Raw genomic sequence first — 24,586 nt, 5'->3', positions numbered from 1 at the left:
TTGTCTTGAAAGTGGAGATAACAGTACCCACCTTGTATGGTTGTTGTAAGGGTTTAATGAGGTAATATATATATAGCTTTTTGAACAGTGCCTGGAATGTAGTAAAGTGTTACACATTATTTTCTGTTATCTTTCATTGCTCTTACTTGCCCACTCCCATAGTGTCCCCTACATAATCCATATGGATTTTCTTTCTCTCTTTTTTTTTTTTTTAAATCCTCATCCTAGGGAGAGAAACATTAGTGTGAGCGAGACACATGGATTGGTTGTCTCCTGCATGCAACCTGCAACCCAGGTATGTGCCCTTGACCAGGAATCGAACCTGCAACCCAGGTATGTGCCCTTGACTGGGAATCGAACCTGTGACCCTCTAGAGGGCCGATGCTCTAACTGAGAAACACTTGCCAGGGCTCCATATGGATTTTCATTTCCTGGCCTTTTGCCCAAGCCACTCACACTGCTTGGAGTATCCCACCCTCTCCTTTCCAGTGACCCAAACCTTGTCCATCAACAGTGGACACCCTTCTCACACTCTGCACCCTCTCACTAAGACCTCCCCTCCTCTGTCTTCCAGTGCCCATCAGGTTGTCATCTCCATGGGTCTCAGAATCAGATTTTATCACATGTTCTGTTTATTCACATGCTCTGTTTAGCACCTGCCATATACCAACCCCAGGACTGGGCTCTTGGTAATCAAAGATGAACCTTGTACATTCCTCCTTCGGAGAGTGTGGTGGCTAAACAAATTCCAGGTGGTGGGCAGTGCTAAGGTGGGAGTCTGCTCCAGGTGGAGTGGACCACAAAGATGGGATAGCCAGCTTTAGCAGTAACCTCTCAATGTATATACCACTTTTTGCTTCCTTTTTCCTCATTTGATCCATACCACAAGCAGCACATGTGGGGCTTTTCTTCTTTTTTTAATAGGTAAGGACACTGCGGTTCAGAGAAAAGAAATTATTTGACTGTGACCGCACTGCATGTAAGGAACATGGTAGGCCTTTGGCTAATATTTATGAAATTGAATTAAATGTCATTTAATTTAAAAGTGGCCAAGAGGTTAGAACTCAGTCTGAATCCTTCTTCTGGATTATTTCCACTCCACTGTGAGGCCAAGGACAGAAGCAGGTTTCCAAGTGCCAGGCCTCTGACCTAGGCTTTTCCAGTGATGTTCCAGGTGACCTCAGGCAAATCACGTCACTGTCCTGGGCCTGAAAACTTCCTTGGCAAAATGCAGCAAAGTAGAGCTCAACTCTACTTACTAGATGTCTCTTCTAGGCAGAGCTGGAAGGAAGAATGATCTTCTTAGTCCTGGAGATGTACAAGCAGAGTCCAGAAAAACCCCTAATGGGGCTGTCATGGGGGCTTCAGGCACAGGACTGGCTCAGGTGTCTTCTCTTGGCCTTTCATCCTGTGAACATAATATTCAGGGATGGCACAGTCCTGGGATTTTTGTATTTTCCACTGTGAAACATTGGGCTCTATTAAGTGCAGCTGGGGCTAAAACAACCAGGCAGAGTGGAGTCACTCAGATCACATCACATTACTGACACTCCCCAGTGAAATCAGAAAGCTTTCCTAAGGATGAGGCTCCTTCCACAGAAACATGGTGCCTCCCACCTCCTTGGAAGAGGAGGCAGGTTAGACAAGCTCCAATCATCATGCCTGAGCAGAGAGAGGGACTCCCTTCCTGCTAAGAGAGAGGACTGTCAGAATGTGACATTCATTGGCTATTTTTTGGCATAAAATCCGAGAATGTTGTGCTAGAAGGGAACTTGTCACTGACTATTGAAGGTGAAGAGGAAAGAGAACTGGCTTTGAGTCAAGTAGACCAGGTCCAAATCCTGGCTCTGCCACATGACCTTGGCAAGCACCGCTGCCTTTCTCAATGACTTCCTCTATGAAGTGGGGATAAAAATACCTGAATCGCCTACTTCATATGGTGATTTAAGGATTAGGTGAGAAAATGCATAGAAAGTGCCTGGCTCCCTCCTTTTTTCTCTCTGTACTCCTTGCTCTCCATATATCTCACGTTCCTATATCCCCTAACCCAGTGGTCGGCAAACTGCGGCTCGCGAGCCACATGCGGCTCTTTGGCCCCTTGAGTGTGGCTCTTAGGCCAGCTTAGGAGTACCCTAATTAAGTTAATAACAATGTACCTACCTATATAGTTTAAGTTTAAAAAATTTGGCTCTCAAAAGAAATTTCAATCGTTGTACTGTTGATATTTGGCTCTGTTGACTAATGAGTTTGCCGACCACTGCCCTAACCTTATAAAAAGAATGTGTGAATCCTATCATTAAAAAACCAATGCCAAGTAACAATTACCAATGGCCAGGCACCATCAGGAATGTTACCTATAAGCATTCATTTAATCTTAACAATCTGAGAAGTCACTATCTTAACACTTCACTTTCAAGTAAAGACACTGAGGCCACAAAGATTAACTGGCCCGAGGGAATGAAGCCAGAAAGTGTCAGAACTAAGATTTGAGACCAAGTCTGTCTGGACAGAAGCCCAGAACCACCAAGTTGAACAACTCCAGGGGACTCTATTCTTATTAAAAAAATCGAATACAACCTGACTGCTACTCCTTGGAGTTGTGCAGCCCCCAATCTTATAAGGCCCCCCCCTTTTCCTAAGCTCCTAGTGTTTCGAATCTAAGGATATAGATGCCATTTTCTAAGCCTCTTGTGGGGCAGGCACTGTTAGGTGTGGGGACATAGACCTGAGCCTGTCCTCTTGGCTGGTATTACCATTGGAAAAACAAGCAAGTGAATAAATGATTTCTTACACACTAAGATCACTTCTCTGTTAGAAAGGCAAAGGTAAGAGAGATGAGGGGAATGATGAGAGAACCATGGACCACTTGGAGAGGAACTGGGACAAAGATATCCTCACCAAGAAGGAAAACCCTTATGATGGATATTAAAGGATAAGTAAAAGCTTCCTAGATATACAAGGCAAGGAGGGAGGGGGGTTCCAACCATATAGGACATCAGGTACAAATAATAATAACAGCTGAGATCAATTAAGCACTCATGTATCAGACATGATTCTGGGCACTGTACTTGTATTATCTTATTCAGTCCACTCTCGCAACAACCCTATGTGGGAGATACTATAACCTATTTTACAGATGACAAAACTGAGGCTCAGAAAAAGTTAGTAACTCACTCAAAAAATACACAGCTGGTAAGTGGTAGAACCAAGATTCCAACCCTGATCTATTGTCTCAAAAGCCTGTGATCTCACCACTACTATATTGCCTTTGTTGTTCAGAAGCCTCAGAGTTGAGAGTCAATTAAAGAACTTTAATGTTTCCTTAATAATTTCTCTGATTTTTTCCAACAGTGATAATGGTAATCAACTCTTCACCCTTTTCTGACCAGAGGGTGAGTGCAGTATCATGTCCTGGGATACCGTGGACTTGTTTGGCAGTGAGTTAGGGCAAAAGAAGATGTGCCTAGAGCTTGTTTATAGTTGGAAGCTTCTAGGGCTTGTAAAGTTTTCAGTATTTTTTGCTTTGCCTTTAAGAAAATCCAGACAAACTGGAAAGCATTTCCTCTCGAAAGGAAGGAGGATCCATAGTGAATTCAGTCCAAGTTGACTTGGTGCCCTGCTGGCCAGAGGGCCCAGTTTGGTTTAGAGTGTTTTGTTCTGCTTTTTTTGAGGACTGCGTCAGCAAAATACAACCCAGAATTGTTTGTCTATTTTTTCCCGTTGCCTCATGTCTCCCACATAAGACTTGCCAAAACTCACTCTCCCACCAGTGCTCTCAAATAAGTTCCTCTTTGGGGTGAGACATAAGACAGAATTAAGAAGGGTTTGAAGATGCATGAAGGCTTTTCCATGCACAGACATGGTGGTTGGTGTTTAAGAGAGCAGAGCTGAGAGTTAGGATTCCTGGGGTCTGGCCTTGGCTCTCTCACTGGCTTTGCGCTGTTGATAGATCCTTTAGACTCTCTGAACTCATTTCCATGTATGTCAAACAGTGGGGCCAATTACTCATTCAACAAACATGAATGAAGGACCTTCCACCTATAGGCACTGTGCTGATTTCTTACACACTGGGTCTGGGAATACCAAGAGCTCCGTTTCAGGAGAGCTCTCAGTCCTGGGTTGGGAGCAACTAATACCAGGATCAAAGAGAAGAAAAGGGAAGCCTCCTTCTCTGGATGGAAAGGCAGGTTTGGTCAAGGACATGACATCCATGCTATACTTGAAAGGGCAAGTAGAATTTGCTAGAGCCAGAAATTAAGGAATGGATTCCAGAACCCAGGGGACTGGAAAGAGCAAAGCCACCTCTGAAACAGGCACTGGGGGGTGGCTGGGAATGGTTGAGGCTCTGGGAAGACGGTCTGGCTTCAAATCCTGGCTCTACCACTTGTAAGCTATGTGACCTTCAGCAAGGAACATTACTCCTCTCAGCCTAACTACCTCATCAGACAAATGGGGATAATTATACTCACCTGATAAGATTCTGTAAGGATTAGATGAGTTAATGCATATAAAACACTTAGACCAATGCCTGGCACCTATTACATACTCAATGAATAATTATCAATATTGCTATTATTCTAGTTAATCAAGGCTAGAGCTGAGCTAGAGTCTAGGCTTAAGGCAATAGGCTAAGATGTACCCTGGAACCAAACTATGAAAGGTTTTGTGTGGTAAGTTCATTCAATTCAATCACAAAGTATTTCCTACTTATCTGGCACTGGGAAAACAATGCTATATCAGAGACACACCCTGCCTCTAAGGCATCACCACAGAGAAGGGCTGCCAGAAGGTATTGAGAGAGAGAAGCAGTGGAATTTGAATGTAGTGAAAGCAATTCATGCAGGTATGTGCCTTTCATAATCATGCAGCAACTATATAACAAAAAAAGAGCCTACCCTGATAGAGTCTGGGCTCAAATGTGGACATTTCTCATAATTCTACGTGGCACAGCTGTGACCAGACTCAGGAAGTTTAGAAGACTTTTCCTAGGGCTCGGGGATGGCAAATAGAAGTAAACATTGAGAACAACATGAGCTAGATCACCTTCAGAAGGTCAGGTCTACTCCTCTTCCTGGGAACACCCCATAGGAGGCCTCGCATTGTGGATCAGGGGTCATTTTCCAATCCAACTGAAAGGTCCTAATCAGACTATGTAGACCAGTAGTGGACAACCTTCCAGACCTCACGGACCACCGGTTGGCGACGGCTGCTCCAAAGGTTTACTTAAACCAGCGGTCGCCAACCTTTCAGACCTCACGGACCACCAGTGGTCCGCAGACCACCGGTTGGCGACCGCTGATAAACTGTTCCCAGTCCCAATCCCCAGAAAAAGACCCAGAGAGACAGCTGATCTTTCACCTGCCTGTCTCAGGCTTATCTTTTACATTGGTTTACTCTCTTGTACTTAACTATTCTCTCATAATTGCCACAAAGAATCATCACCTCTTAAAAGAGAGACTTGTCCTCCCACAGGACATGCTCTTACCCTCTGGTCTCAGAATATCCAGTCCCTTAGGAAAATAAGTGATAAACTAGTTATAGCAGAGGCTGCTGGTTGTCCCTCACTATCTATTTTTCCCTACTTCCTTCTGTAACAAAACTCATGAATTTTAGCCAGGCACTTGGACACAGAAGAAAGACCATATTTCGCAACTTCCCTTGTAGCTAAGTGTAGCCATATCACCAAAATCTAACCAACTAGATGTGAGAAGTGTTATGGATAACTTCTGGGTACATCCCTAAAGTCAGGGAGTGTGCCCCTCTTTGTCCCTTCCAGCTTTCTGGTGGCTGGAATAGCAGACATGTAGCAGGAGCAGCCATCATAGACCATGACATAAAGGCCACATGCTGAGGATGGTAGAGCCACAATAGAGAGGGAGCCTGGGTCACTGGCATCATGGAGTACTGTACCAGCCCTGGACTGATTACTTCTACACATCTATGAGAGAGAAAATAAATGTCACCCTTATTGAAGCCACTGTTTATTTTCACTTATAGACAAACCTCATCAAAACAAATACTTCCACCTTATCTATGCAAGGGAAATTCATATAAGAGCAGGAGGATTGTTTCATTTACAGCACATAAAGTTACCGTATTTTTCTGTGTATAAGATGCTATTGTTTCCTAAAATCGTTAGACTGAAAATCCAAGGGGCATCTTATACATGAAGTCAGACAAGGAGGGAGCCGCGCAGGTGCATAGCTGCCCATACCTTGTCACACAGGCTTCCTCCAATCACTAGCCTTATTGTTACTGATGTCAGCTGATGCTATAATTGGAGGTGAAGGTGGAAAGTGCGCAGATGCAACAGAGACTGGAGCGTTCTGAGCCCATAAAGATGTCAAAAAATAAAAAGATAAATACCAGTAAGCAATTGTCCTACTCTGCAAAATTCTAACTGAATGTAATCAGCTGTGCAAAAGAGCATGGAAATAGAGCTGCAGAGAGATATTTGGACCTCCTCCCACTGAGTGTATGATCATACAGTGGAGAATACAGGAAGAACAAATCTTTAAGATGCCAAAAAAGAAGAAGGCCTTAAAAGGAAAACCAGTAAAATGGGCAAACTTGGAGCAGAGGCTTAAGACTTGGATTATGGAACAGCGCCAGAGTGACTTATGTGTGTCAACCAAGCTTATTCAATCTCAGGCAAGAATGTTTGCAAGCGAAATGAACATTGTTGATTTTATAGGAAAGGCAAAATGGTGCTTCAATTTCATGAGAAGGGTTGGCCATAAGAACACAAACAAAGTTAGCTCAGAAAATGCCACCAGTTTATGAGGATAATCTCACATATAGAGACGTGACTCAGAAGACAGCAGTGATATAATAGAAGTTAAAGAAATTGATATGGCCAAAACCAGTTTGGCTCAGTGGATAGAGCGTCGGCGGACTGAAAGGTCCCAGGTTCGATTCCGGTCAAGGGCATGTACATTGGTTGCGGGCACATCCCCGGTAGGGGGTGTGCAGGAGGCAGCTGGTCGATGTTTCTCTCTCATCGATGTTTCTAGCTCTCTGTCCCTCTCCCTTCCTCTCTGTAAAAAATCAATAAAATATATTTTAAAAAAAAGAAATTGATATGTCTGGAACTCATAGTGATGAAGAAGAGAGCAGTGATGCAACAGAGGCTGAATCAAGTGATATGCTGCATAATATCATAGTACTGGTATGTAACTATTACTTGCGGTAATTACTAAATAAAATGTGTTCTGTTTTATGTTTAAAATATTGATTTCTTAATTTTGGGTTGGAAAAGTGGGGGGTTGTCTTCTACACGGGGGCATCTTATACCTGGAAAAATTCAGTTTATGACAAGAGCCCCTTTCTAAAACTGGCTTGCTGCCCTGAGCCTGGGGTCCAGTGAGCCTAGAAGGAGCTCTGATGACCCAGCATTCCCTTTACCCCTGGGTCAGCTCAGTGTCCCTGCCAAAGGCCAAAACTTTGTCCTGAACCCCAGCTTCCTTCCCTTAGTCCAGAAAACTGTCCAGCTGTGTTAGCTCCCCTGTACACACTCTAGCCCCTAGACCCATTTCCCCAGTTGTAGGATGAGGCTCTGCTTCATAAGCACAACTTCCCCGAGGGGGGGGGAAATGCTTCCTGCCCCCTCTAGGGTACAGGCCCTGCAAGTGAGGCATTTTCAATAGGAATTGGGTAAGCCCTTTGATATATGTCACTGAAGTGGTGCCTAAGGAATCCAAGCTCTCAGGCAAATCTGGCATTAGGCAATTATAGCCTGTTACTGCATCTTCCCATGTATTAAATAGGTGGATAACTGGAAAGCTCAAATTGGTCCTTATCTGTTCGCTAGCTTACATTCAGGATTTATGTAATCATTATGTTCATCTGACAGAGGAAGACCTCCACTCTTCCTATGATGTCAGGTGCAGCCTGGATTCATGTGGGAACTTTCAGTGTTCATGAACTTCATGGGAAGGGGCATAAGATGCCAAGGGCTTGTGAGAGAAGGCACAGTAACAAAGGGGCTGGTGGACAGGTAGCATTAGCAAACTCTGGCCTCCATGCTCCTCGTGAGATGTGGGTTTTCGTGGCAATGAAGTGGGAGGAATTGGGCATTGGGAGAAAGTTGTGCCATGTTGCAATGGAAGATGGGATATTTGTGACATAGACAGTTTGATCAAAATATACCACACTGAGCTCAGTGGGTGATGACCAGAGCTTGCTCCTGTTATATTATTAAGCATCATGAGTCCAGTGTAATATATTACTTCTTCATATTATCCTCAAGATCCCCAAGGGGTCAAGTCTCCTCAAAAGGGGCTTTTATGAGGGAAAACATTTCCACTGCAGAGACTCCTGCGACTGTGACCAGCTGCATGCTCCAATTTGGATCCCAGATGCCAAAACCACTGTAGGTCCCATTCAAACCAGGATTACTAGGCATGTTCCAAAGAACTGTCCCCTGTCTGTCCCCCACCTTTCTCTGCATGTCTCCTGATTAGGCCCAGGAAACTATAAGAGAGCTTTACACATGTACTTCATTTGTTTCTCTCTAGTCAATCCAACATAGAAATCTTCCTAGTTCTTTAAGATCTAGTTCAATTGGCCCCAACTCCAGGAAGCTTTCCTTAGTTTCTCCCACCAGTTCTTATTGTTATTATTAATAACAACAACAACAATAGTAATTCATTAAGTCCTTACAAAGAGCCAGGCACCATGCTATCATTTACAAACATAATCATTCCATTTAATCTTCACAATGACCTTCTGAAATTCAGTGTTATTATCTCCATCCTATAGATGAGGAAACTGAGGCTGAGAGAGGTGAAGTGCCTTGCCCAAAGTCAGAGAGAACTGGTAAGTAACTGAGTTAGGATTTGAGCCCAGCTGTTACTAGTAACCACAGCTCTGCACTGTCCCACTGAAAGGCAGCTATTACTTCTTGGAACTGCCCTGACCCTTTACCTGCAGTCTCGTAGGGTGGTATAATTCCTGACCCACTCCAGCTCTGGCAGCCTAGGGTCTGCCTGGGATCATCAAAGGGAGTAGTGAAGGGCACACAGGGCCTTCTTGGTGACACTCTAGGAAGCACCGCCAGGGCCTCTGTTGCTGAGTTCTTTTCTAAAAGACTGTCCTCCCCCCACTCATCTCTTTATGCAGGGGGCAGTTTTAGAATTCCTGGACTCGGCTTCTGAATATCGATTGTTTGCAGGAGCAAGTCAGCAATTTGTGGTTTCCCGACAATGGCTCTCTGTTCTATTATAGAACTGGGCTTTTTTGCATTTCCATCATCAGGCAGGGCACAGGCCCAGAGTCTGGCCTAACCTTCTGCCTGGTGATCCAGGGGTATTCTGTGGTCAGGTCAACTGCCCAACCCTTCAGAATGGGAGGGTTGGGCAGTTCTACAATCATTTGACTTTTAGATGAAGATTACCCTCAATAATCTGAATAGGAGAGAGAAGAAGGCCCAGCTCTGCTTTCAGAAAGATAAAACCCAAACAACACTAAAGTTCTTGCTCAGAGAAGGGATTGTTATAATGCCTGTTTCCTTTAAAGTGCATTTTAGTACTTTAAAGGGAAAAAAAGCAGGTGTAAATCTAGTGGCAGTGTTGATAAGGGGGCAGGGAAACAAGCACCCTCATATACTATTGGTGGAGTGTAAACTAATGCAATCTCTTTGAAGGACAAGTTGGTACTATTTATCGACATTTCAAACATGCAAACCCTTAATGCAGCACTCCCAGTTCTAAAAATTTATCTCACGGATATTCTTGTACTTTACGCAAAGCTATATATACAAAAAATGTCTACTCTTATATTATTTATAATAGCAAAAATGGTGAGTAATCTAAATGACCATCAGTTGAGGACTTATTAAATAAATAAATAGTTGCTTAACTACACAATGGAACATTTTGCTGCCATTTTTAAAAAGAAGTAGATTTGTAAATGCTGATATAGAACATTCTCCAATATGTACTGTTAAATTAAAACACCAAGATTCAGGGGAGGGGTGAGCTATATGTGAAAAAAGGTGTGTGTGTGTGTGTGTGTGTGTGTGTGTGTGTGTGTACACATACATATAGAACAAAATTCTGGAAAGATAGTAGGAAAGTATCAATGACAATTACTTCTGAGTAAAAGTCCTGAGATTCTGGACTAGAAGGACAAAATTCTGGAAAGATAGTAGGAAAGTATCAATGACAATTACTTCTGAGTAAAAGTCCTGAGATTCTGGACTAGAAGGGAGACTAGCTTTTCAAACTTGACTACCAGTTTGTTTTTTTTGTTTGGTTTTTTTTTTTTTAAATTTCTTTATTGATTAAGGTGTCACATATTTGTCCTCATCCCCCCATTCCCATCCCACACCCCTCCCCATGGATGCCCCAACCCCCTGTTGAACTTAACCATTGGTTAGGCTCTTATGCATGCACACAAGACCTTTGGTTGATCTCTCCCTTCTCCCCCCACCCTCCCCTATCCTCCCTCTGAGGCCCGATAGTCCGATCGGTGCCTCCTTGTTTCTGGTTCTGTTCTTGTTCATCAGTCCATGTTGTTCATCATTTCCCCTAGATGAGCGGAATCATGTGTCACTAGAGATGTACTTATAAGAATTGAATGTGCGACGGGCAATAATAGTTATGCTGACAGGCAAAAAATCAGTCTGTAGTGAGTTTCTTTCTGGACCAACAGTTCTTTTGAGACCCAATATCAATGTCCACCAGTTCCTTTTGAGTACATGTCGGCACTGACCCCTCAGCTCTGGATGGTGGACAAATGGTGATAATGCAGGTCCGACTCCCTCTGGTTTGGTCTCGGCCGGACCCAGGGGGGGCACGGCTTCACCCGTACCCGGGACCCAGGCTCACCCGGATCCAGGGGCCCGCGGCCTCGCCCGGACCCGGGGCCCCAGGCTCACCCGGATCCAGGGGCCCGCGGCCTCGCCCGGACCCGGGGCCCCAGGCTCACCCGGATCCAGGGGCCGGCGGCCTCGCCCGGACCCGGGGCGCCAGGCTCACCCGGATCCAGGGGCCGGCGGCCTCGCCCGGACCCGGGGCGCCAGGCTCACCCGGATCCAGGGGCCGGCGGCCTCGCCCGGACCCGGGGCGCCAGGCTCACCCGGATCCAGGGGCCGGCGGCCTCGCCCGGCCCCGGGGCGCCAGGCTCACCCGGATCCAGGGGCCGGCGGCCTCGCCCGGACCCGGGGCGCCAGGCTCACCCGGATCCAGGGGCCGGCGGCCTCGCCCGGACCCGGGGCGCCAGGCTCACCCGGATCCAGGGGCCGGCGGCCTCGCCCGGACCCGGGGCCCCAGGCTCACCCGGATCCAGGGGCCGGCGGCCTCGCCCGGACCCGGGGCCCCAGGCTCACCCGGATCCAGGGGCCGGCGGCCTCGCCCGGACCCGGGGCCCCAGGCTCACCCGGATCCAGGGGCCGGCGGCCTCGCCCGGACCCGGGGCCCCAGGCTCACCCGGATCCAGGGGCCGGCGGCCTCGCCCGGACCCGGGGCCCCAGGCTCACCCGGATCCAGGGGCCCGCGGCCTCGCCCGGACCCGGGGCCAGACTCACCCTGACCCAGTTCCCAGCCTCACCCGGACCCAGGGGCGCGCAGCTTCACCCGGATCCGGGACCCAGCGGGGTTTCGTCTTCTTGATCCCATTTCCTGTTGGTCAATTCCATCTCAGTAATTCCTTCGGCCATTTTCTCAGAGCTCCAGGGCCGCCGCCGCAGAACTCGTTGGGCGGCGGGGTCGGCGAAGCTCCGGTGTGCCCGGTGCGCGGCAGCGGGCTGGTCCGGGGTGGCTGCGTCGGCCCTTGGGTCCGCAGCGGTGGCCAGTCACCGAGCGTGCACACCTGGCCGCTTCCGGGGCGTTGAGATTCTTGAAGGACTCGGAGGTCAGCAAGCGCGGAGTCTCCCACCCCATGTCTCCCAGGGGCTCGTCTGTCTGTGCTCGGCAGCGAGTGGGGCCTTCCCCTCAGCCGGAGACCGCCGGGGGAACTGCGCCGAGCACGTTCCAGGCCGCCATTGTGTCGCCTGAGCCGTAGTTCTTAAAGTGTGATCTTTGGGTCACCGGCATCAGCATCATCCCGAGTACCCCTCTCTTTTATTCTAGTTGTAGAGCATCTGCTCAGTCAGCCCTCCGGTGGTTCTGGATGGTGTCTGCTCCGCTCTCCCGTCGTAGACTCAAAATTGTTGTGGTAGGCAGCAATCAGGTTTCCGCCCTATGCCTCCATCTTGGTCTTCCTTTGTATAGTTAAGTCTTGATTGTTGTTGGTGTCGCTGGGAGGAATTGTCCTCCAGGCCAATTGGCCGTGCAGATCCTCTGTGTCTATAAAGGAAGAGTTGCTGTGTAGGAGACAGATTTATGGGCCGGGTCTTGGTGCAGCAAGGCTTTGGCGCTCATTGATTCTGCCTCTGGAATGTGTCCTTTATGCGAGTGGTTGAAATCTGGTGTCATCTCACACCGACCACTAGATGCCCTCGTTTCTGGGTCTCCAATGGTGTGTAGGTCAGCTACTACCTGAGACCACTCAGCAGGACTTACGGCAAAAACTGCAGTTTCCTCCTCCTGTCTGAGCGTCCCTAGAGCAGTCCGACTAGAACCGCAGTTTATCTGGTCAAGCTGCCATAGGGCAGGCCACCCACATGCAAAAGCCGTTGCTTGGAGCCCAGGTGTGCCTGCAAGACGTGCGGGGCGGGCCTGCAAAACGAGCGGGGCGGGTCCCAGGGCGGGGCGGGTCTCAGGGCGCCACCAGGCCATGGCGAGGCGAACCGCACTGGCTGCAAGTCTGCTTTTTCTGTTTTCCACGTTTCCAAGCCCCCTCATTCCGCACTCCAGCGCAGCAAACACTGATTGCTGGGCGCACCTCCACAAGGAAGTCACTCCCACTCTCCGACAGGAAGGCCGAGAGTCCAGCCTCTTCCCGCAGGCGTCTGGGGAGCTAATCTCCCCTAGGGTTGGAACAAAAGCCACAAGTCCCTTCCCCCGACCCACGCGCCTCCGCACCTCAGCTTCTCCAGAGTTCGCTCTTTCCTCTTCTCTCTTAGCTGTAAATCCACCATTCAGCCAGCTCTCCTGTGGTTCTGGGTGGCAGATGCTCTGTGCGCGGCGAATTTCCTTTGTTTAACTTTGAAATTGCTGTGCGCGAAGTTCCTTTGTTTGACTTCGCTGCCTTCTTAGTTCTCCTCTCTCAAAATGGCTAGAGGACTTGAGTGTAAGACAGGAAGTCTTAAGAATCCTCTAAGTCGGTGTTGGCGGTCTCCGGGGCCCCGAGGATCTCAGTGGGGAGCTGGGCCAGGTCGGTGACGCGGGTGGGCCCGTCTCGCAGAAAGATGGTCTCTTCCTTCACCGAGAGCCGCTGCGCCGAGTCCGCGGCTGCCGCCACAGCAGCTGCCGCGGCGCCCACAAGCTCATGGCCCCGGCTGCGGTGCTGGCTGAGAGGAGCCGCCGCCCGGTCTGGGGAGACGCGAGCAGGAGTCGCCGCGCTCACCAGTCCATCTTTTAGTTGTTTTTCCAAAACTGCCATGCGAGGCAGCAGATCAGCCGTTCACCTCCGCCGCCATCTTGCAAGGCACATCTGAAAAAATCTTGACTACCAGTTTGAACTGGTTTGACTCTCCCCAGCCCACAAGTACTTATATTACTTTCACTAGAGGCCCAGTGCACGAATTCGTGCACAGGTGGGGTCCAGCCAGGGGGAGGGGCCGTGGTTGAACTCCCAGTCGAGGGGACAATTTGCATATTAGCCTTTTATTATATAGGATTTTAAAAGTATCCAGCTTGGAAAAAATACTCTTATCCAACCCAAACCCTGCTCTTCAAAACTGCTGCAAAGACCTCTTCACTGATGCCCATAAACTGAACTGCTACTGTGTCAAGCACTATGCTCTGCTTTATGCAGAGTTCTGCTTTACATCTATTTTCATGTATGAGGTAAGTAAGGACCAGTATCTCAGTTTTATTGCTGAAGAAACAAAGACTTAAGAAAATTAAGTAAATTCCTATGATGGTTAGTTTTATGGGCTAACTTGGCTAGACTATAGTACCCAGTTATTTAACTAAACACCAAATCAAATCTAAGTGTTGCCAAGGTATTTTGTGGATGTGGTTAATATCTACAATCATTTGACTTTTAGATGAAGATTACCCTCAATAATCTGAATAGGCTTCTTCCAATCAGTTAAAAAGGACTTGCCCTAGCCAGTTTGGCTCAGTGGATAGAGCATTGGCCTGCGGACTGAAAGGTTCCAGGTTCGATTCTGGTCAAGGGCATATACCTTGGTTGCGGGCACATCCCCAGTAGGAGGTGTGCAGGAGGCAGCTGATCGATGTTTCTCATCGATGTTTCTAACTCTCTATCCCTCTCCCTTCCTCTCTGTAAAAAATCAATAAAATATATGTATATTTTAAAAAGGCCTTAAGAACAAAACTGAGGTTTCCTAAAGGAGAAAGAAATTAACCTATAGACTGCTGCTTCAGCTCCTACCTGTAAGTTTCCAGCTTGCTAACCTGCCCTATGGATTCCTGTCCCCACAATCCCAAAAGCCAATTCCTTGCAATCAATTGACCCCTCCCTCCCTTTCTCCCTTTCTCCCTCCCTCCCTCCTCTTCCACTCCCCATATCCTCCTACAGGTTCTGTCTCTCTGGTAAAGTCCTGACTGACACACTTTCTGAAATCACAGGGCTAAATGGGGTTCAAATCTAGGTCCATCTAGCTTCAGAGTATTTGTCTCTCCACCAGATGTCAGAGTGAGCTCGACAAAACACATATTGGTTCATGTCACCAGCCCATGTGAATCCCTTTATTAAATCCATCTCCTACAGAATAAAATAAAAAAACTCCTAGCATGGCTATGCTTGCCAAATCTCTTTTGGCTGCAAGTAGAAAAAGATGCAACTCAAACTGGACTTAAGGAAATTTAAGGAGAAGGAGGTATGTACATTTATTGCCTCATGTAATGGAGAAGTTAAGAGGAAGTGCTGATTTCACCAGGACTAGTTTCTTTCTCTCTCCATCTCTCAGGTTTGCTTTATTATTATTATTATTATTAATTTCTGGCCTCTTTCTTGGTCATGCTGTCCCCTCATGGTAGCAAGATGGTGCTGTAGTTCCAGCCTGCACACTCCTAGGTTCAGTCCTAGAAAAAGGGGAACTCATTTCTCCCATATGTTAAGTACAAATTGTATGAAAAATTGAGATTTTGGGGCTTTAAGTGGTCTAATGTGGACATGTGTCACTGTCGGCAGTGTTGTGCCAAGCACTGGTTGGTCTGGACTGTGTGTGAAATGGGACCTTCCCTGACCAACCAATATGGACTGAGAATAAGGTGGAGTAAATTCCTGAGTGAAAATCAAGGGTTGTTACTAGAAGTACATGAAAAAATGCTAAGCAGTCCAAAATGTCCACTTCAGTAATATCCAAGGTCGGACATCATCTGGCCTTTACCCCACACCTTCTCCCACCACCCCATACAACCTATGCTCCAGTTTTACTCAGACATTTGCCATTCCTTATATCCCAAACTCTTCTTCCTCTATGCTGCCTTTTTCTTGCTATTCTATCTGCCTAAAATACCATTCCTTCCCATCCTCCATCCTAAAAATGATTACCTTTTCTTTAAGACCATCTCAAACAACAATTTCTCCAGAAAACCTTAGTAGATATAGATATAGATATCTCCAACTGAATTACTCTCTCCCTCTACTTTGTTTCTATAGAGGTATTTTTGTTTCTATACGGGAACACTTAGTACATTCTTCCTGGTATTATGGTGATTTAGGCACCTGACTGGTTTCTTCTAGTCTGAGTTCCTGGAGGGGACAATAAATTACCTGTGTAACCCTCACAGTGCCTATAAGAGTGTCTTGAATATACAGGATGTCCCAAAGATATGTACATACACACGTTGAATAATTATAAAGGTAGTGTTTATTAAAATACATTTCATTTTCAAAATTGAGCTGTCAGCTGTTAAAGTGTGTATACATTTTTTGTGACATACTATATTTGTTTGAGTAAATGTTTATGAAGCATGCACAGTTGGTGTGGCTCAGAGGTTGAGCGTTGGACCATGAACCAAGAGGTCACTGTTCAATTTCCCACAGACCTACAAAGGATTGTAAAAAACTATGAACAACTCTACTCCAACAAACTGGACAACCAGCATGTCAAACTCATAGCTGGCAGGCTGCATGCCTCGTTTAAATTACCATTGAAATTGAAGCAGTAATCAAAAAACTTCCAGCAAACAAAAGCCCTGATCTGGACGGCTTCACAGGGAAGTTTTACCCAACATTCAAAGAAGAACTAAAACCTATCCTCCTCAGACTATTCTAAAAAATTGAAGAGGAAGGAACACTTCCAAACTCTTTCTATGAAGCCAGCATTACCCTAATCTTTTTTTTAAAATATATTTTATTGATTTTTTACAGAGAGGAAGGGAGAGAGATAGAGTTAGAAACATCGATGAGAGAGAATCATCGATCAGCTGCCTCCTGCACGCCCCCTACTGGGGATGTGCCCACAACCAACGTATGTGCCCTTGACCGGAATCGAACCTGGGACCTTTCAGTCCGCAGGCTGACGCTCTATCCACTGAGCCAAACCGGCTTCAGCACATTACCCTAATCTTAAAAGCAGATAAACACTACAAAGAAAGAGAATTACAGGCCAATATCCCTGATGAACAAGGATGCTAAAACTCTCAACAAAATTCTAGCAAATCGGATCCAGCATTACATTAGAAAGATCCTAGGTTCAGTCCATGGTGTTGTTCCATACACCATGACCAAGTGGGATTTATTCGGGGATGCAAGGCTGGTACAATATCCACAAATCAATAAATGTGATCTATCACATAAACAAATTAAAAGATAAAAATCACATAATCATATCAATTGATGCAGAAAAAACATTTGACAAAATCCAACTTCCTTTTCTTGATAAAGACTCTCAGCAAAGTGGGAATAGATGGATCATACCTCAACATAATAAAAGCTATATATGATAAACCCACAGCAAACATCATACTCAATGGACAAAAACTAAAAACATTTCCCCTAAGAACAGGAACAAGACAGGGATGCCCACTCTCACCACTCCTGTTTGACATAGTACTGGAAGTATTAGCCATTGCAATTAGACAAGAAGAAGAAATAAAAGGCATCCAAATTGGAAAAGAACAAGTAAAGCTGTCTTTATTTGCAGACGACATGATATTGTACATAAAAAATCCGAAAGACTCCGTCAAAAAACTAATAGACTTAATAAATGAATTCGGCAATGTAGCAGGATACAAAATTAACGCCAAGAAATCTATGGCCTTTCTATACACCAATAGTGAACTTACAGACAGAGAGACTAAAAAGGCAATCCCATTTACCATCGCGCCAAAAAAATTAAGATACCTAGGAATAAACTTAACTAAGGAGGTAAAAGACCTATACACGGAAAACTACGGGACACTGAAAAAAGAGATAGAGGAAGACGTAAACAGATGGAAGAACATACCATGTTCATGGATTGGTAGAATCAACATCATTAAAATGTCCATACTACCCAAAGCAATCTATAGATTCAATGCACTCCCCATTAAAATACCAACGGCATATTTCACAGACCTTGAAAGAACTCTCCAAAAATTCATCTGGAATAAAAAAAGACCCCGAATAGCCACAGCAATCCTGAGAAAGAAGAATAAAGTAGGAGGGATCTCAATACCAGATTTCAAGCTGTATTACAAAGCCACTGTTCTCAAAACAGCCTGGTACTGGCACAAGAACAGACATATAGATCAATGGAACAGAATAGAGAATCCAGATATCGACCCAAACCACTATGCTCAATTAATATTTGACAAAGGAGGCATGAACATACAATGGAATAAAGACAGTCTCTTCAATAAATGGTGTTGGGAAAATTGGACAGATACATGCAAAAAAATGAAGCTTGATCACCAACTTACGCCATACACAAAAATAAACTCAAAATGGATACAGGACTTAAACATAAGACGGGAAACCATAAAAATACTAGAGCAATCCACAGGCAGCAAAATCTCAGACATATGCCAAAAGAAATTCTTCACTGACACTGCTACTAGGGCAGTGGAAGCTAAAGAGAAAATTAACAAATGGGACTACATCAAAATAAAAAGCTTTTTCACAGCAAAAGAAACCATCAACAAAACAACAAGAAGGCCCACTACATGGGAGAACATATTTGCAAATGGCATCACTGATAAAGGTTTAATCTCCAACATCTACAGGCAGCTTATGCAACTTAATAAAAGGAAGATAAATGATCCAATAAAAAAATGGGCAACAGACCTAAATAGAATCTTTTCAAAAGAAGACAGAAGGAAGGCCAAGAGACACATGAAAACATGCTCAACATCACTAATTATCCGAGAGATGCAAATCAAAACAACAATGCGGTACCATCTTACACCTGTCAGAATGGCTATCATCAACAAATCAACAAACGACAAGTGTTGGCGAGGATGCGGAGAAAAAGGAACCCTCGTGCACTGCTGGTGGGAATGCAGATTGGTGCAGCCACTGTGGAGAACAGTATGGAGTTTCCTCAAAAAACTGAAAATGGAACTCCCATTTGACCCAGTAATCCCACTCCTGGGAATATATCCTAAGAAACTAGAAACACCAATCAGAAAGGATATATGCACCCCTATGTTCATAGCAGCACAATTCACCATAGCTAAGATTTGGAAACAGCCTAGGTGCCCGTCAGCAGATGACTGGATCAGAAAACTGTGGTACATCTACACAATGGAATACTATGCTGCCATAAAAAAGAAGGAATTCTCATCATTTGCAGCAACCTGGATGGAATTGGAGAACATTATGTTAAGTGAAATAAGTCAGTCAATGAAAGAAAAATACCACATGATCTCACTCATTTATGGATAATAAAGAACATTATAAAATTGAACAAAAAGATAGATACAGAGACAGTAAAGCATCAAACAGACTGACAAATTACAGGGGGAAGGTTGGGGAGAGATGGGAGAGATAAGAGATCAATCAAAGGACTTGTATGCATGCATATAAGCATAACCAATGGACGCAAAACTCTGGGGGGTGAGGGCATATATGGGAGTGGGGTGGGGGGGGCAATGGCAAGATATGTACACATATAATACCTTAATAAAAAAAATTGGAAAAAATAAAATAAAAATAAAGTAATTGATGATAAAAAAAAAAAAATTGAAGAGGAAGGAACACTTCCAAACTCTTTCTATGAAGCCAGCATTACCCTAATCTTTTTTTTAAAATATATTTTATTGATTTTTTACAGAGAGGAAGGGAGAGAGATAGAGTTAGAAACATCGATGAGAGAGAATCATCGATCAGCTGCCTCCTGCACGCCCCCTACTGGGGATGTGCCCACAACCAACGTATGTGCCCTTGACCGGAATCGAACCTGGGACCTTTCAGTCCGCAGGCTGACGCTCTATCCACTGAGCCAAACCGGCTTCAGCACATTACCCTAATCTTAAAAGCAGATAAACACTACAAAGAAAGAGAATTACAGGCCAATATCCCTGATGAACAAGGATGCTAAAACTCTCAACAAAATTCTAGCAAATCGGATCCAGCATTACATTAGAAAGATCCTAGGTTCAGTCCATGGTGTTGTTCCATACACCATGACCAAGTGGGATTTATTCGGGGATGCAAGGCTGGTACAATATCCACAAATCAATAAATGTGATCCATCACATAAACAAATTAAAAGATAAAAATCACATAATCATATCAATTGATGCAGAAAAAACATTTGACAAAATCCAACTTCCTTTTCTTGATAAAGACTCTCAGCAAAGTGGGAATAGATGGATCATATCTCAACAGAATAAAAGCCTTATACAACAAACCTACAGCCAACATCACACTCAATGGGCAAAAACTAAAACCATTTCCCCTAAGAACAGGAACAAGACAAGGATGCCCACTTTCACCATAGTACTGTTTGACATAGTACTGGAAGTGCTAGCCATAGCGATCAGTCAAAAAGAAGATATAAAAGGCATCCAAATTGGAAAAGAAGAAGTAAAACTATCATTATTTGCAGATGACATGATATTGACATAGAAAACTTTCAAGACTCCATAAAAAAACTACTAGACATAATAAATGAATTTGGCAATGTAGCAGAATACAAAAATCAACACCCAGAAATCTATGGGTTTTTTTATCTATCAACTAGAGGCCCAGTGCACAAAATTCGTGCATGGAGGGGGTTCCCTCAGCCTGTCCTGTGTCCTCTTACAATCCGGGACCCCTCAAGGGATGTCAAGCCTAAACTGGCAGTTGGACATACCTCTTGCAATCTGGGACGCTGCATGCACCAGTGACCATACTTTTCATACAGGTGAAAGGCATCTTGCTGTTGTATAGGCAGATACATTTTTTTGCCCTGATTATAAAAAGTAGTACATAACATGATCCTTCTGAGGCAGTAGTACCATTTTCCCCATCCTATGGGTGGAATAACTAAATCAAAGAGAAGTTAAGTAATTGGCTTTGTCACACAGTTATAAGTGTCAGAATCAGGGCTGACCACAAAATGTGCAAGCCAGAGTCCACGCATGTCATTGCTGCATCTTGTTTTTTCAGTGTTAGAGTAGCCTTTCCAGGTTTTAATTTTTAAATCTAAGAGACTTTCCCAATATATAGGGTAGGGTCCCTAGGCCTGGCCGGCAATCAGGGCCATCTGCGGGGCAACCAGCGGGCAGGGCTATTGGGGGCCCCCCACTGGCACCCATCTTGGCTGGTGGCCTGGCACCACCCACTGGCCGGCCCTGCCCCCCAATCACCACCGTTGGTCGCCTCCCTCTCAGGGGGCAGCTCCTGCGTTGAGCATCTGTGCCCTGGTGGTCAGTGCTTGTCATAGCGACTGGTTGTTCCGCCGGTCATTCTGCCAGTCGGTCGATTTGCATATTAGGGTTTTATTATATAGGATAATGAAGAGAGAGAACCAAGATTGCGGCATAGGCAAATGCTTGTATTCGCTGCCTCCCACAACCACATCAAAATTACAACTAAAATACAGAACAACCATCATCCAGAACCACTGGAAAGCTGGCTGAATGGAAGTTCAACAACTAGAGAAGTAAAGAAGAAATCACACTGTGACTGGTAGGAGGTGCAGAGGTGCAGAACAGGCTGATCTTGCACCCACCTGTGCTGCTTTTTTAATCAGGAGGGAGATCATCTCTGTGGAGGCTACCTGGAGGAGCAAGGGGTCCCAGTCCCACACCAGACGCCCAGCCCAAAGTCCCAGAGCTGGGAAGAGAAGTCCCTATGGGTAGTAAGAACTATGGGCTGTAAAAACCAGTGTGGATTGGGGCTGAGTGACACACAGGCTGCTGGAGACCCAGCTGCTCCTCTTAAAAGGCCAGCACCAGGAACTGAACTTAAAAGTTCCTGCTTCCTCTGAGCTCCAGTGCCAGGTGAGGTTCTGGGGGACCCAGACACATATGAGGAGAAACTGGACTGTCTGGCATCGGGGCAGGAACTCGGGGGCAGCTTTCTTCCAGACAGAGGTGCTCCCAGTGGTCATTGTTGCCATGCTGGGACTTCCCTGGTTGCAGGACTGACTGGCAGCCATTTCTGTTGCTCTACCCTGGTGATTCCCTGAGAGCCCACCCCACCCAATTTACAACTCCACCCAAGCTGTGACCAACGACTTTTGCATGTGAATGGCCTGTCCTTGCTCAGGCTAAAAACCTGTCAAACAAGCTGCAGCTGGGTCAGGGAGCCCCAAACCTATCAATAAAAGGCCCAAGACCTGGCACCAGCACCAGCCTGCCTTGCTTCACAGCTGGGCCTCCTCTGGGCACTTCCAAACCCAATACTTCCAAACTGGATACAAAGAGGAGGAATCTGCAGATCTCTTTGTAGCTCCTGCTGGGTGGCCCCAGGCAGTGGCTGACTTTGCACCTCCCTGAAGACCCAAGAGTAACTGTACCCAGTGGTCAGTGTGAGACCATACCAGATTACAACTCTTCAAATCCATAAGCAACACACTCAAGAGGAAGACTCAGTGAGCACCAAAACCCCACTGAAGCAAGTCCTGCCCCATAAGGGTGTCTCCTGGACAGCAGCTCTCCCACTGTAGTTGCAGCGGTCCCCACAGCCAATTGGCCTGGAGTTTTATCCCTCCCAGTAACACCAACAGCAATCAAGGCTCAACTACAATAAGACTGCACACAGCCCCCAAAGGGTTGCACCTAGAGTGTCCAACTCAGATGATTGAGGAGGCTGAGCCACTGGGCCCTATAGGACACCTACTGCACAAGGCCACTCTATCAACTCAAAGAGACTTAGTAACTCTACCCAATACATAGAAACAAAGACAGGGAAGCAGCCAAAATGCGGAGACAAAGAAACATGTCACAAATGAAAGAAATGGAAGAAAGCAAACTACTGGATATAGATTTCAAAACCATAGTTATAAGGTTACTCAAGAATCTTCTAGAAACTTCCAAGGGACTTGGTGAGACTTTCAAGGATCTTAAAAAAAAAAATTGGAAAAGGACCAGTCAGAAATTAAGCATACACTGGCTCAATTAAAGAATAATACACAGGGATTCAACAGTAGACTAGAGGATCCCAAGAATCAAAACAATGATCTGAAATATGAGGAAGCAAAAAACACCCAACCAGAAGAGCAAAAAGAAAAAAGAATCCAAAAATATGAAGATAGTGTAAAGAGCCCCTGGAACAACTTTAAGCATACCAACATCCGAATTATGGGGGTGCCAGAAGAAGAGAGAGAGCAAGATATTGAAAACCTATTTGAAGAAATAATGACAGAAAACTTCCCCTATGTGGTGAAAGAAATAGACTTACAAGTCCAGGAAGCACAGAGGACCCCAAACAAGAGGAACCCAATGAGGATCACACCAAGACACAACATAATTAAAATGCCAAGGGCAAAAGACAAAGAGAGAATCTTAAAAGCAGCAAGAGAAAAGCAGTTAGTTACCTACAAGGGAGTGCCCATACAACTGTCAGCTGATTTCTCAACAGAAATTATACAGACCGGAAGAGAATAGCGAGAAATAGTCAAAGTGATGAATAGCAAGAACCTACAACTAAGATTACTCTACCCAGCAAAGCTATCATTTAGAATTGAAGGTCAGATAAAGAGCTTCACACATAAGAAAAAGCGAAAGGAATTCATCACCATGAAACCAGTATTATATGAAATGCTAAAGGGTATTCTTTAAGAAGAGGAAGAAGAAGAAAAAAGTAAAGATAAAAATTATGAACAACAAAGTGGCAACAAATATGTATCTACCAACAATTGAATCTAAAAATCAAATGAATAAAAAATCTAATGAACAGATAAACTGGTGAATGGAATAGAATGAGGAGCATGGAAATGGAACAGACTGATGATTCTCAGAGGGAAGAGGGTGTGGGGGGTGCGGGAAAAGATTAGACAAAGATCTTATATGCATGTATGCATTACCTATGGACACAGACAATAGGGTGCCAAGAGCCTGAGGCGGGGTGGGAACCGGGTGAAAGGGGATATGGGGGGGGGGGGGAAAGAGAGACCTCTGTAATAATCTCAAGAATAAAGGTTAATTTAAAAATAAAAAATGAACTCACAGAAAGAGAAACTAAAAAAACAATCTCATTTACCATTGCAACAAAAAAAATTAAGATACCAAGAAATAAACTTAAGGAGGTAAAAGACCTGTACTCAGAAAACTACAGGATGTTGAAAAAAGAGATAGAGGAAGACAAAAACAAATGGACGAATATAACATGTTCATGGATTGGTAGAATCAACATCTTTAAAATGTCCATACTAGCCAAAGCAATCTACAGGTTCAATGCAATCCCCATTAAAATACCAATGGCATATTTCACAGACCTAGAACAAACTCTCCAAAAATTCATATGAAATAAAAAAAAGACCCCGAATAGCCACAGCAATCCTGAGAAAGACAAAGTTGGAGGGATCACAGTACCAGATATCAAGCTACTGTTCTCAAAACTGCCTGGTACTGGCACGAGAACAGACATATAGACCAATGGAACAGAACGGAGAACCAAGAAATCAACCCAAATCTTTATGCTCAATTAATATTTGACAAAGGAAGCAAGAACATACAATGGAGTCAAGATAGTCTCTTCAATAAATGGTGTTGGGAAAATTGGACAGATACATGCAAAAAAATGAAACTAGACCACCACCTTCACCATACACAAAAATAAACTCAAAATGGATAAAGAACTTAAATGTAAGATGGGAAACCATAAAAATCTTAGGAGAATCCATAGGCAGCAAAATATCAGACATATATTGTGACAACATCTTTACTGATTCAGCTCCTAGGACAATGGAAACTAAGGAGAAAATAAACAAATGGGACTACATAAAAATAAAAAGTTTCTGCACAGCAAAAGAAACCATCAACAAAACAACAAGAGAGCCTGCTGCGTGGGAGAACATATTTGCCAATGTTATATCAAGTAAGGGTTTAATCTCCACAATTTATAGGGAATTCATACAACTTAACAAAAGGAAGATAAACAATCCAATCAAAAAATGGGCAAAGGACCTAAATAGACACTTTCCGAAAGA

The 24,586-nt window shown here is 44.9% G+C and overlaps 1 protein-coding gene across 2 annotated transcripts in view; it reads right to left on the bottom strand.

Annotated features, from left to right (window-relative positions):
* The window catches only part of USP35 (ubiquitin specific peptidase 35), a 67,532-nt gene extending 66,227 nt beyond the window's left edge, over nucleotides 1–1,305 (bottom strand). For both annotated transcript variants that reach the window (XR_013814377.1, XM_079787598.1), the window contains exon 1: nucleotides 1,260–1,305. The gene's annotated coding sequence lies outside the window, so the exon portion shown is untranslated. The remainder of the gene's footprint in view (nucleotides 1–1,259) is intronic.
* Nucleotides 1,306–24,586: the final 23,281 nt, after the last annotated feature.

The sequence above is a fragment of the Cnephaeus nilssonii genome (genome assembly GCF_951640355.1).
Source record: "Cnephaeus nilssonii genome assembly, chromosome: 13".
NCBI lineage: Eukaryota > Metazoa > Chordata > Mammalia > Chiroptera > Vespertilionidae > Cnephaeus > Cnephaeus nilssonii.
This window is presented reverse-complemented; position numbering and strand designations above follow the sequence as displayed.